A 15,843-nucleotide genomic window follows, 5' to 3' on the forward strand; every position below is an offset into this window, starting at 1 on the left:
GCATAGAATTCCATTGTGTATATATACCACATTTTCTTGATCCATTCAACTACTGAAGGGCATCTGGGTTGGTTCCATATCTTAGCTATAGTAAATAATGCTGCAATAAACATAGTCGTGCTGGTAGCTTTAGTGTGGTCTTGTTTGTAAACATTTGGGTAAATGCCCAAAAGTGGGATGCTGGGTCACAGAGGAGCTCTATGTGGAGTCTTTTGAGGAACCTCCTTACTACTTTCCAAAGTGGTTGAACAAGTTTACACTCCCACCAACAGTACAATGAGGTTCCCTTCTGTCCACATCCCCTACAGCACTGTTGTTATTAGAGTTCTTGATTTTAGCCATTCTAACTGGAATGAGGTGGTTTCTCAATGTTGTTTTGATTTGAATTTTGTTTATGGCTATGGAGGTTGAGCATTTCTTCATGTGTCTATTGGCCATCCTTCTTTCCTCTTCAGAGAAGTTTCTCTTTAAGTCTTTAACCCATGGTTTCCCTTATTTGCAATATCTAGTACATATCTGAGTCAAGTAGAAAAGGACAAATAAGGTGATGTTAGGGAAATGAACCCTAAGATATATATTCAAATGTTTTTTTTTTCATGCGATTGTTTCTAACACATTTATAAGATTATTTCTTTGTTGCTTTGTATGTTCCTCCCCCAGAGTATAACCTCTGCTTTCACTGTATTTGATGTCGGTATAATTTGTGGAGGGGAAGGGGAAAAACAACTCGTTTAACAGGGATACAGGTGGACCCATTGCAACAATGAGATGTACAAGTTGTTATGTCGAAAACGAACTTTACAACTTTGGTGCAGGAGAGTGGGAGGATTGGGTGGGGGGGGGGGGTGGGAGGAGGATGGGAAGGGATGGGAAGGGGAAACAAAGGAGGAGGCTACAATGCTTGATAAGAAATGTACTCATTATCTTGCCCATGTAATTGTAACTCCTTTGTACGGTATTTTCACAATAAAAAAAAGAAATGCAAAAAAATAGAGAAAGAAAAAGAAAAAAGAAATTATTGGCACTGTGGTGTTTTTTTCTTTTTGTCAACACAGAGGCTTGAACTCAGGGCCTGACATCTGTCCTGTGGCTTATTTGCTTAAGGCTGTTTGTTAATAAGTTTTTTTTAATTGTAAAAATACTGCCCAGAGGGGTTACAGTTATATGAGCAAGGTAATGAGTACATTTCCTAACAAGCATTTTTGCCTCCTCCTTTGTTTTCCCCCACCATCCTTTCCTTCCCACCTCCACAACTACACTCCCACCTATCCAGCTCTCCCACATAAATTGTAAAGTTTGTTTTTCAACAGTGTCTTGCACATCTCATTGTTACTATGGATCAACCTGTATCCCTACTTAAACATTTTGTTTTTGCCCTTCCCCTCCCCAAATTATACCAACATCAAATACAGTGAAAACAGGGGTTATACTGTATGGGAGGAACATACAAAGCAAAAAAAAAAATAACATGGTACATTATAAATACGTTAGGAACAATAGCAAAAAAGAAAATACTGCTTGTATCCATATCTTGGTGTTAATTTCACATAACATCTCTATCTGGCCATTAGTACATAGCTTTTAACCTTTTCTGCTTGTCCCAGACATATACTAGTTATTGTAAATAAGGGAAACCATGGAACCTGTGTTTCTTTGGGCTTGGCTTACTTCACATAATATAATTTTTCCCATGTCTTTCCATTTCCTAACAATTGGAGCAATGCCATTTTTTCTGATGGAGGCATAGAATTCCATTGTCTGTGTACACATACATACATACATATATATATATATAAATATATATATATATATAAATATATATATATATATATATATATATATATATATATAATTTTCTTATCCATTCATCTACTGAAGGGCATCTGGGTTGGTTCCATATCTTTTTTGAGCAACAGCTATACTTCCAGCTTCTCTACTGGTTAATTGGAGATATGTGAATTTTCCTGCACAGTATAGCTTCAAACTGTGATCCTCAGATTTCAATCCCCTAAGTATCTATGATTACAGGCATTTTTTAGTACCTTGGTTCTCAAAGTACTGTTAAAATGAAAATCTTAATAAAAAGGAGCTAATACAAGTATTTAATTCATGTGAAGTTGCACTATTTCAGACTAGTAGTGTCTGAACTCTGTTGTACAGACATATAACTTTTAGAGTATATATTATGTTATTAAATTATTTTTAACAGACTTTTGTCATTCCTCTGTAATGCAATGTGTTTTTAACAATGTGCACCAGACTGGTTGACAAAATTAATTGGTCTTTGTGTCTACATAGAGTATATAGATCATAAACAAATTGCTTCAAAAATTTTGGGAATACATAAATACATGTAGTAAATAATCAAATAACTGACTTATTTTAGAAATATCAAAATCTATACTGTTGTCTTTCAGGACAGAAATTTCCTATATTTTAATTATCCAGCTCAAATAAGAAACAATTTGGAATATTCCTTGATAATTTGTTGGGAAAAATGATTATTTCCTTAATTTTCATGTCAGTTGACCCAATGAAAAGGCAACTGACTTTCTGTATTACTAAGTAGGTTTTGTTCTTGAATAAATTTTGCACATTTTTGTGAAGAAATTGGTAAAACCATGCATTATGTAATTCTCTTTTTGCTCTGTCAGACTTTCAACCTTAAATCTTGTTTTTAAAAAAACTTATGAACATAAAACTCAATGGTATTTGTTTAGCTTCACTACTTCTCTACCTATGTATTTATTTTTTCTCTTAATAATAATAACTTCACAAGAGAGAAGGGACAGTGTGGGTATCTGTATTGAGACATTCTGTTATGTAATCTTAAAATAAACCTGAGATATCTGTATTACACACTATATTCCTCAAAATACAAAGAATACCCCAAGATTAAAAAGTAATTTGGAGCATGAATCATAAAAGAAAGAAAATAATTGACTATTATATTTGTAAATGTGTGAAAATATTCAGTGTCTCCTATATGTGAAGAAAATGAAGTAAACAATATAATTGCATAATTATATTATACTATAGTATTATATAGTATAATAAAAAGTATAATTTGATATAGAGATTTCACTAATAGTTAAAATGAACAATAAGACAAGAAGAGACACTGGTGTGAATTAATGTGGACATAGAAAATGTACATGATAATCATATGTCAATTCAAACACGTATTTCTTGAAGTGTAAGTGTCTGGTTAAAGGTACTTCTTTTATACCTAGTTACGGATTTATGATGAAGAAGAACAGGCATAATGCTATTGTATGTCTCATTAGCAGAGAGAACAGATGTAATTTTTTCATAAGATGGATTGAATTCATATTTATTAGGTATTTATATTTCTTAAAGAGGAGAAATTTAAATCTCACAAAAGTGAAGGTCTTACTTCTAGCTTTCTTCTTCCTGTGCTATTATATGAAATAACAAAAGGAGGGATATTTAGTATTAATATTCCTCCAGCACTGTTCCTTCTGTTAAGGATCGTTTTTGCTATTCAGGGTCTTTTATTGTTTCATATGAATTTTTGGATTGTCTCTTCTATTTCCTTGAAGAATGAGGTTGGAATATTGATAGGTATCGCATTGAATTTGTAGATAGCCTTGGGAAGTATTGCCATTTTCACCATGTTAATCTTTCCAATCCAGGAACATGGGAGTTTTTGCCACTTTCTAAGTTCTGTTTTGATTTCCTTTTTCAAGTTTTTAAAGTTTTCATCATAGAGGTCCTTCACTTCTTTGGTTAAGTTAATTCCTAGGTAGTTTATTTTTTGTGGGGCTATTATGAATAGAGTTGCTTTCCTAATTTCAACCACACTTTTTTCATTGTTGGCATACAAAAAAGCCATTGATTTTTGAGGGCTAATTTTATACCTTGCTACTTTGCCAAAGTTTTGAATCACCTTGAGTAATTTGGGAGCAGAGTCCATGGGATTCTTTAAATTCAAGATCATGTCATCTACAAAGAGGGAGAGTTTTACTTCTTCTTTCCCTATTTGGATCCCCTTTATGTTTGCATCTTGTCTTATTGCTGTAGCTAGGCATTCTAATACTACACTGAAGAACAGTGGGGAGAGTGGACATCCTTGTCTCGTTCCTGAGTTTAGCAGATGAATGGATCAAGAAAATGTGGTATATATACACAATGGAATGCTATGCCTCCATCAGAAAGAATGGCATTTCCCCATTTGTTAGGAAGTGGAAAGACTTGGAAAAAAATATATTAAGTGAAGTAAGCCAGGCCCAAAGAAACATAGGTCCCATGGTTTCCCTTATTTGTAATAACTAGTATATGTCTGAGTCAAGCAGAAAAGGTCAGGTAAGTTGATGTTTGGGGAATGAACCCCAAGATAAGTATTCAAATGTTTTTTTTCTTTCATGCAACTGTTTCTAACATATTTCTAAGATGATTTCTATGTTGCTTTGTATGTCCTTTCCCTACGGTATAACCCCTGCTTTCACTGTATTTGATGTTGGTATAATTTGTGGAGGGGCCAGGCAAAAACAAATCGTTTAATTAGTGATACAGGTGGACCCATTGCAACAATGAGATGTACAAGTCCTTATGCCAAAAAACGAACTTTACAACTTTGGTGGGGGGGGGGGTAGGGAGGATCGGGTGGGGGGAAGTAGGGGAAGTATGGTGGGGGAAGTATGGAAAAGGATGGGAAGGGGAAACAAAGAGGAGTCAACAATGCTTGATAAGAAATGTACTCCTAATCGTGCCCATGTAATTGTAATTCCTCTGTATGTTAGTCTAACAATAAAAAAAAAAAGAAAAGGAAGTATAGACATTTGGGTAGAAGAGGAAAATGATTGATTTTCTCAAGTTTATGTATTTCATATGCACATATGTGTGGGAACAGACACTTTTCTAGAACCTGGACACTTGAGATGGACCTAATAGGAGCTTCTAATTGTAATAGGAGCTGCCTTTGTTCCCCCAAGTTAAAGACACCCAAAATGTTCATAGAGTGTGTTCTTATTGGAAGACACTCTCTGCCTCTCCCTCTCACTGAATCAAAATAGAGGGGTTGTGGTTCGGCTAAATAGGAAGGTAACAATTTGGAAAGGAATTTTCAATCCAACAACTCTCTTTTCACCATCACAAAGGAAAGAGAAAACACCTTAAACCGCTCTGACAAAGCTGTCTAGGAATTCTATTTATTTTTTGACCTCCAATTCTTAAAGGGAAACAGATTTTTCTATAATAACATTTCCATGACAAATTGACTTTCCAAAACGAGACTACTTTTTGGTTAGTGTCACCATAACTACTACATACTCATGTCTCAGGCCTGGATTATGATATCTGTACAAATGCCTGTGTTTATATGTTTTTATTTGGGGTAAAAGTGCTATATGATTTTTTTCTTCAGAGTCAATTATTTACTGATTTGGAAAACCTAAACTTTCTTTTATTATTACTTTTTTTAAAATTGTGAAAATATCGTACAGAGGGGTTACAATTACATGAGCAAGGTAATGAGTACATTTCTTATCAAGCATTGTTGCCTCCTCCTTTGTTTCTCTTACCATCCCTGTCTTCCCATTCCTGCCCCCTTCCTCCTCACCGCCAAAGTTGTAAAGCTCGTTTTTGAACATAATGTCCTGTACCTTGCGTTGTTATTTTTTGCACCAAAACTTATATCCTTGTTGTGTGACAGCCTGGTTCTAGTAGAGGCCACATTAACTTTTAGTCCAAAAAAAGATCCATATTCAGATATCTTGACTACAATGAAATTTACTTCTACTCCATGGAAACATCCTATTATTTGTCTCTTATCATCAAATACATTGAATGTATATTTCTATTATTGTTTCATTTACTTGGTGACTATCTCCTGCAATAAATTATGAGTTGCATAAAAGCATGTTCCCTGTTTATTTTTTCCTAGGCCTGAGATTAGTGCTTAATTTTTAATAAGAAACATTTGAAACCAGACACTGGTGGTCCATGCCTGTAATTCTAGCTACTCAGGAGGTTGAGAACTGGGTGATTGTTTCATGAAGACAGAAAAGTCTGAGGAACTTCATCTCTAATTAAGAATTGTGAAGAACTTAGTTCAAGCCAATGTGTTAGCACAGAACAAAAAATTAAAAGGAGATTTTTGAATAGATGAGTTAATTATACTATATTCATTCTGCTTATAAACTCCCCATATATAAGGTATAATCAAAAATACAAAAGCAATTTAACTATAATTTTAAGAAGTATGATTTTATGCATCAAAAAGTAAAATTTAAATATTGGATGCACATTCTAATAAACCTTGTCCCAGGCAGAATATACAATATGTATGTATGTGACTGACACCTGCTCTAATTGCATACAAATTTGATTAGCCATATATAAAATTGTCTACAAAAATTCTGACATTTTTGTCTTAACATAATTCTTGACATATATATATATATATAAATAAATAATTCCCTGGAGAAATTAAATATAATAAACTGAGTCTCCGCAACTTCATAATGTTGCTAATGTGAGGCCTCACAAGTATCTGTGTTAGTATTCATGAAGATGATGCATAACTACTTTTCTGGCCATTTCACAAATGGTTTTATGAATGCAATGCATCTTGATCAATGTCTCACTTTTCAACATTCTCGCCCATCCCATGCCCATTTTTAATCAAAGAATAAAAATCATATCCTGTCACTACATTCAGTAGAATAATTTCAGAGAAATTCATTCAACACACTAACTTTCCACGCAGGTAGTTTGGAGATTTGAAAATCAAAGTTTATATTTCATCTTTCTGTTAAAAGCCAAAGGACTTTTAAACTAAACTGAGCTCTGCTGTTTCTCTAAAGAACTTTGACTCTTGAGACTCTCTTGCTGATCAATGGTTACACTTTGTTTTCCACTGGTAAAAGTTATGAAAGTTTTACACATACAGTATTTAGTCTTTTAGAGTTTTAATTATGTTCAAGTCCTACAACACTTTTATTCCAGTCTGTATGGCTATCCTGAATATAAACAAGGATTATGTCTTTATTATTTCTATTTTAACTTTTATTATTTCTATGTTAACTTTTATCCCTTTATTATTTCTATGTTAACTTGAACCTCAGGGATATGTATTTTATTTATTATTTATTCAGAAGGACTAATAAATACATATATTGGCACTGTATACAAGCTTTTGCTTTCTTGTTGGAATTTTTTTCTCCATTTTGCTTCCTGTCTTTCAAAGAGAACTGCCATCACCCAACCTGCCTACCAACACTACACAGAAAAGTTACTTGACCTTTTCCCATTTCCTTCCCATGTGTCACAGCATGATCAGTTCATGTAAAAGTATAACATCAGGTGAACTAAGAAATTTATTCCATTGCCCTGGGAACTGCTTTCAAATTGTGTTTCTCTAATATATTTAAGGCATAACTGAATGAATGCAGTCATACTATTGATGCTCATTTAAATTCATAAGAGTTTACACAGATTATTATTGGAAGAATAAAGGTTAAGTGATTGTCCACTCTATGAGCAGAGATACAGTAATCAGAATATAGCTGGGAGGGAGCATCATTGGCTAGAACTGGTCTAGTGATATAGACTGTAGTTTAATGGGATATGATTGTCCTTTGGCAAAATATTGAGAAACCAATTTGACTTTTCTGCTGTTTTAAAGTTTCCAGAGTGATTAAGGATCCTTTTTTCTTTCAATATAAAACTTAGTTTGTTTAAAATTCTTGATTGTCTTAAAACCAACTGGTTTTTTTTTATTTCATTATGTTATTTTAGAACATCCAAACTTTCCAATTAAACAAAAGCCTATTTTCTATCTTCATTTCACAATATTTATAAGCTGATTTCAACAAAAGGTAAAACTACAAAGAATGAAATGCCATTTGAATTTGCACAGTCTCCTGTGATTTGAGTAGTTGATTTTATTGTTATTTGTAATTTCATAATAGACTGTGAATTAGACATCATAAGAATTAGGATTTTATTCTACTTTAAGTGCTTGGGCCATTGGAACAATTTTTTTGTTAGCTATTGAAACTTGCTTTCTGATTTTAAATAATTTTACTAAAATTGGATAAACCACTATAGATGTGTAATTGATTTTATTGTAGATCTATATACCAGTCCTAAGCTTATACTCTATACCCTAATAAATATTTAGGAGAAGAATAGAACTTACCCATTCCAGTTAAACATGGGAAATTTCAGGTCTATTCAAACCAACTCATACTTATTGTGTTAGAGAACACTACCTGGAATGTAAACATAATACAAACAACAAGGGATTTTTTTTGTCTCTCAGTAAGTAAACCCTGTACCCCTCTTTCCTAGTAAATATTAGAAGAAATATTTATCTTGTCATCCATAATAAGCTATAAGATCAAATCTGTGGGACAAATTTAAGGGCACCTAGAATTTTTGTCCAATTCTTTTTCCATATGTGAGATAGATGATAATAGATGACAAATGTATGACAGATGATGGGTAGATGATAGGCTGATAAATGATAGATAAATGATAGATAATTCATAAATATATGCTAAGTTATGAGAGAGAGGGAGAAAATGAGGGAGAGGATAGATAGATAAATAGGTGTAGTTCTCATAGACTTCTTTTATTTCAAGAGACTGATTTCACTTACTAAACAATCTCACTGTATCATTCACCAAAACTAGGTCATGATTTAGTCTTGTAAATCCTCACATCTCAGTCATGTGAAACAACAAATGTATTTCTTTCTTCTTGGCATATTAAATGCCAATAATGAGTGAGAATCAGTCATCCAAAAACCAGGCTGATGGAAAAACCTATATCAAATATTGTTGGGTGCCATTCTTAGGAAGCAATCTTGTGTGTTGAACTGTCAAGTAAACATCTCGTCTGGAAATTTCATTGAATTCCACTTTTAACTCACTCTGGTTGTTCCACAACCAGAGCAGTACCATAAATCAGACTTCTGTATTTTTCCATAAAGCAAATGCATGTAATTGATACATAGCAAAAAATCACTTCTTGCCTGTACAAACCTCACATCGTCCTTTCTCTTATGCTCCAAACATATTTCCTTGTTCAATGGATATGACCAAGAATTGGATTCAATTTTGGAAGGAAACTGCAGTCTCTGGTATCAGAGTGATAGATGATATACTCTATGCAAATTGTAGGCTATACCTTATCTTAGAAGATTAAGTAAGATTTCTTTTACATTTTAAAAATCATAAAATGTTTAAATTCACGTATGTAGATTCTATTGTGCTTTCATAAACTCAGCTTTGCATTCCAAGCTTAAAGGGAATTCCGTGTAGCAAAGAAGCTAATGGTTTGGGATAGGGTTCTTATTGTATTCATTTATTTATTTAGACACTTATCCCTTCTGGAAAAAATTGTTACAATGAATATTCCATTTCTTACAATGTGGGAATTAAAATGCTGTACATCTTTCCTTTGAAACAATTTACTGGGCATTACTTAAGTAAGAAGCTTTAGTAATGTGTGGAGGAGTATGATTTCTATACTTTGAATTTCATTTATGGAAAATGATAGGTTATAAATAGACTTAATTTCTTGAAATCTACTTAAATTTCCATTTTAGACATTGAATATGAGCAGTAGTGTAATACTTCCTTGCCAATTCTGTGTACACTCTTGTACACAGAGTATGCATAAGTATACCACTTATTTCCAATATTTCTTTCTCCTTTGTAGTCCTTTGTGAGAGCAGTCCAGTCATAATAGATTAAACCTATTGACATTCTATTTTGCTAATCTTTCTCTTAGAACTTTAACACTTTAGACACATGACTTGTTTTCATCAATTAATTTAGTACATCATTATTTTTATTAATATAGTTTGTTAATCTTATTGGATATAATAAATTTGTTTGGTTAAATATAATTTTATATTTTATTATTGTACCCCTTTTCTTAGTATATTGAAAATAATCATTTGTGTGATTTTTGTTTAGAATAATAGGAACAATCAAGTAATACAAATTCCAACACAAAAGCCCTTAATATGCAGTGTAATGTAAAGAATAATTACTTATATCTACAGCCATGAATAAAACTCCATATGTATCTCTAAATGATACATTTGCAGTGCACATGGGATTTTTTTCTAAATATAGAATTAACTTACTACATCGTAATCATTGTTTTCTGGAAGAAAGGTTTTTACAATTCAATAAAATTTCATTAAGTAGAGGAAGTATGTAATTTGTCATTATTCAGTTGGTAAATTCCAATTAAACTCAAAAGTCAGGATTTAAAAATCTGTTTTAGTTTTAGTAGGAATTGTAACCAATGATGTTGATTCATTGTGCTCTGATTTTAACTTCAAATATATTCTCTTGAACTATATATTATATTTATGCTGTATATTTTTCACCAGAATGAGTTCATTTTACTTTTATCTGATATTATTTGAAAATACCTTACTAAAATATATATCTACAAAATTTATTAAATGTTCTTCAAATGCCTTTTCTTTTCTACTTTTTCTTTTCTACTGTCATATTCATTTTTACCTGAACTAAGGTTATATTTCTTGCTGTATGAATAATTCTGCATCAATAATATAATAATGTAATACTATAATAATTTTGTATCAATCCATATATCACCAAAGTTTTGTCTTTAATTCAGATTAATTCACTTTCTTTCTTTAACTAAGAAGGCAAACTTCTAAAAAATACATTATTTTGATTATAATACAATATTTAATAAAGCTTTTACTAGTCTTTGCATAATTTTCTTATACTTTCCTTGGGTTTTGGTGTCATATATCTCAGGAAAGTTGCTAATTATTAAAATAATTTCCTGCTTCTTGAATGCACATAGATTCTTTTGAACCAAAGCCCTTATATTTGCTTTTCTTGCTTTCTTAGCTGTACTGGTGCTCTACCACCATGAATTCACCAATACTTGACACTCATCATTTAGAGGCAGAGTCTTGTAGACTTTTCTGCTAGACTGGTTTATTTTCTGGTCCTCCAGATATTAGTATCCAAGTAGCTGTGATTCCAGGCATAAGCTACCTTTCCCTGGCTAGGATCAATAGATACAAAGTCATCTCTGGGTAACTGAAATTTTGAATATCTGAACGCATACCATATTCTTGACAGAAATTTTAAGATTTGGTTACATTCTCATGTTTTTACTTTTTTTTGGGGGGGGGGTCTGGTCGTGGGGCCTGAAATCTGGGCCTGGGTGCTGTCCCTCAGCTATTCAGCTCAAGGCTAGTGCTCTACCACTTTGAGCCACAGCACCAATTCCAGCTTTTTTCTTTTTGCTTATGTTTTACTGAGGAATAGAACCCAGGGCCTCAGGCATGCAAGGCGTGCGCTCTACCACTGAGCCACCTTCCCAGCACCTCATTCTCATTCTTTCCTAGGACCTTTTTGTGCCTTTAGAATATGAAGAATTGATATGTAATGAACTGATGATTCATCATCTAACAAAAATGCCTTTCCTTTGAAGATGATGAAGTATGACTCACTATGTGAAACACTTGAAAGACATAGTTCAATATTTGAGTGTCAATGGCTTTTCTGTATGCCAACAATGAGAAAAGTGTAGCTGAAATCAGGAAAGCAACTCCATTTGTAATAGCCTCACAAAAAATAAAGTACCTAGGAATTAACCAAACAAGTGAAGTACCTCTATGATAAAAAATTTAAAAATCTGAAAAAGGAAATCAAAATAGAACTTAGAAAGTGGCAAAAACTCCCTTGCTGCTGGATTGGAAGGATCAACATCATCATGAAAATGGCAATACTTCCCAAGGCTATCTACAAATTCAATGTGATAACTATCAATATTCCAACCTCATTCTTCAAGAAATAGAAGAGGCAATCCAAAAATTCAAATGGAACAATAAAAGATCCCAAATGGGAAAAACGATCCTTAACAAAAAGAATAGTGCTGGAGGAATATCAACACCAAATTTCAAACTCTACTACAAAGCCATAGTAATCAAAACAGCTTGATACTGGCACAAAAACAGACCTCAGGACTGATGGAATAGAATTGAAAACCCAGAAATGAACCCATAGACCTACAGCCATCTATCTTTGATAAGGGAGCAAAAAAATAAAATGGAAGACAGACAGTCTCTTCAGTAAGTGATGCTGGCAAAATTGGTTAACTATTTGTAGAAAACTAAAGCTAGACCATTATATATCACCCTGCACCAGAATCAACTCCAAATGGATCAAAGACCTCTGGGTCAAAGCAGACACTCTGAAAACATTACAGGATGGATTAGGAGAAACCGAAGGTTTCCTTGCCAAAGGCCAAAATTTTCTTAATAGAGACCCAGATCCACAACAAATCAAAGAAAGGTTGGACAAATGGGATTGCATGAAATTGCAGAGCTTCTGCATGGCAAACGATATAGCTAGCAAGATCAATAGAAAGCCCACAGATTGGGAGAAGATCTTCACTAGCCATACAAGGGACAAGGGCCTCATGTCTAAAATATACCTGGAACTCAAAAAATTAAATCCCCCAACAACAAATCCTCAAATAAACAACTGCCCAATAAATAAGTGGGCTAAAGACTTAAAGAGAAACTTCTCTGAAGAGGAAAGAAGGATGACCAATAGACACATGAAGAAATGCTCAACCATCCTAACCATAAAAGGAATGCAAATCAAAATATCATTGAGATATCACCTCACCCCAGTTAGAATGGCTATAATCAAGAACTTTAATAACAACAGATAATAGAGGGGATGTGGACAGAAGGGAACCTTACTTCATTGTTGGTGGGAGTGTAAACTTGTTCAACCACTTTGGAAAGCAGTATGGAGGTTCCTCAAAAGACTCCACATAGAGCTCCCGATGACACAGCAATCCCACATTTTGGCATTTATCCAAATGTTCACAAACAAGACCATACTAAAGCTACCAGCACAACTATTTTTATTGCAGCATTATTTACCATAGCTAAGATATGGAACCAACCCAGATGCTCCTCAGTAGATGAATGGATCAAGAAAATGTGGTATATATACACAATGGAATTCTATGCTTCCATCAGAAAGAATGACATTGACCCATTTGTTAGGAAATGGAAAGACTTGGAAAAATTATAGTAAGTGAAGTAAGCCAGCCCCAAAGAAACATAGGTCCCATGGTTTCCCTTATTTGTAATAACTAGTATATGTCTGAGTCAAGCAGAAAAGGTCAGATAAGTTGATGATAGGGGATTGAACCCCAAGATAAGTATTCAAATGTTTTTTGTTCTTTCATGCAATTGTTTCTAACATATTTCTAAGATGATATCTATGTTGCTTTGTATGTCCTTCCCCCACGGTATAAACCCTGCTTTCACTGCATTTGATGTTGGTATAATATGTGGAGGGGAAGGGAAAAAATGAATCATTTAAATAGGGATACAGGTGGACTCATTACAAGAATGAGATGTACAAGACATTATGTTGAAAAACTAACTTTACAACCTTGGCACGGTGGAGGTGGGGGGGTTTGAGGGGATGGTGGTAGAGGGGTGTGGGGATGAGGGGTGGAGAGGGGAAGGGATGGTATGGGGAAACAAAGGAGGAGGCAACAATGTTTGATAAGAATTGTACTCACTATCTTGCCCATGTAATTGTAACACCTCTGTTTGGAATTTTCACTACATATATATATATATATATATATATATATATATATATATAGGTTGATTGTATCCAGCTTCTGAAAGATACATACATTGCATAGCTTAGTTGATGAGACTTTCTGTCTGAATTTCAAGTTGTCATTCATTTGGTGATCGAAACAGAAGGAAAAATATCTTCAATGATTAGTAACTTATTGAAGATTTTGAGCGTAGCTAACTATAAAATAATCCTAAATTTTTGTGTGAAACATTTGCAATTTTTTCTCAATGTTTAGGTTTACGTATAAACACATTGATAAGCTTAAGTACTATTGATACTTTTCATCTTTGTCCTATTTGGAAAAACAGAAACTTCTATAGTATGCAATAAATTTAAACTTGACTTAGTGTAAATCATATCAAGTATTCAATAAGCAAACAAACATATCTTTCTATTTTCTGCCTCAACATGCCAGAGACTAATGGACAATATATATACAGATAAACACCTTTCTGTTATGTTCATGTCTTTCATCCTTAATATAATGCCAGGCTTGTCACTTCATATTACTTGTAAGTAATCTTACAACTGTATCTCTCATTTATTCTTTGACAAAATGTCACTGGGATTTTGGAAAGACTCTGCTTCTAAATAAATTTTTCTATTAAATATCTTTAATACTAAATTTCATGCAAAAAGCAACTATACTCTGAATAATCAATAAAGCTTTTAACAAAGAACAATGAGCCATATTTTTTTCTTTCACATTTCATAAAATAGTTTTAATCTATATTGATTATATATAATTTTGGAGACACATCCAAATTTAATCATTTCATAATTTATTTACTCTTTTATTGAATTATTCTGGGATTAGACACCAAATGTAATAAAATTTTATATTTTTATTGTGAGAATACCATACAGAGGAGTTACAATTACATGGGCAAGCTAATGAGTACATTACTTATCAAGCATTGATTCAAAGTTAGAAGTGGAAAGTAAATCAATTAATCTGTATAATCATCTGACATTCCATTTAGACATAGATCAGGAAATGATTTGAAGTTTAGTTGCTTGTGTATTTTAATAAATAATATATATTCATTTATCAATGTTTCCCTACAAATTGACATATTTTCATATGTTGTTTTTATCTTGTATGTAGATGTAAACTATAGTACATAAAAATTAACTAAGCTCTATATATTAGTCTATATTCTACTTATGAGAAGTCACAAATTTCACTACTACTTCAGGTGATTCTACTAAAACACATTCCTCATTCTACTTTATGAATTTTAAGGCATGTATATTTTTAAACTTAGTAGGGTTACACAGTTTTCCCATTTTCATTGATATTTTAGAAATTTTCATGCCTTAAATATTTCTATAATTACATAATTAGGAGATCTCATATTAATTTTTGAAATTATTGATTCACTCTTTCAGTGAATAAACACAAATTATATTAGGCAAGATTCCCATCTGAAAAATCTTTAAGTCTTAGTTCAAGACTACTGAGAAGTAAATAGAGAATTTTAATGTAGTCTAAGTTATAGTCTGAGAGGAAAGATCACTTATGGACTTGTTGAAAATGACTGACTTGTGGTACTCGTTAGACACATGTTGAAAAGGAACTATACAACTTATGGGTGAGGACACAAGGGACCAATTGAGCGTGAGGGAAGAGGTGACATTGTTCAAAAAGCAACGTACTCTTTATCTGACTAATGTAACTGTAATCCCTCTATACATCACCTTTACAATGACAATAAATGAATTTCTTTAATGACAGAAGATGACTGGTGTTCTGAGGGTGTTTTGAAGGTAAACAATATTGGCAGATGGGAGGAAGTGGTAACTTTGCTAGGGTGACTCATCTGACCTTCACATAAACACTATAGTCCTTCTCTGGAGAAACAGAATACAGAAGATGTATTATGACATAATGATCACTTGACCCACTGAAGAAGCATAAGTATAAGGTTGGCACCACAATTTATGTTTCATGGTCTAAATTATGCTGCTGAACTAGTATACAGATTAGTTTACATAAGTTGGACTTTAAATCTACTCACCTACTTGCTTACCTCAAAATGTATGTGTAGACACATAAATAACAAAATGGTATAGGTAGGATACCAATTACTTGGACATTTTCTCTAATAAAACCCATGTGACATAAAGTCTAGTCATCCAAACTTGTGTCAGTATCACGGTGACTGCGAGGATCAAGGACAGATGGTCACTA

Source organism: Dipodomys spectabilis, unplaced genomic scaffold (assembly GCF_019054845.1).
Source record: "Dipodomys spectabilis isolate Male_0828 unplaced genomic scaffold, ASM1905484v1 ptg000002l, whole genome shotgun sequence".
Lineage (NCBI taxonomy): Eukaryota > Metazoa > Chordata > Mammalia > Rodentia > Heteromyidae > Dipodomys > Dipodomys spectabilis.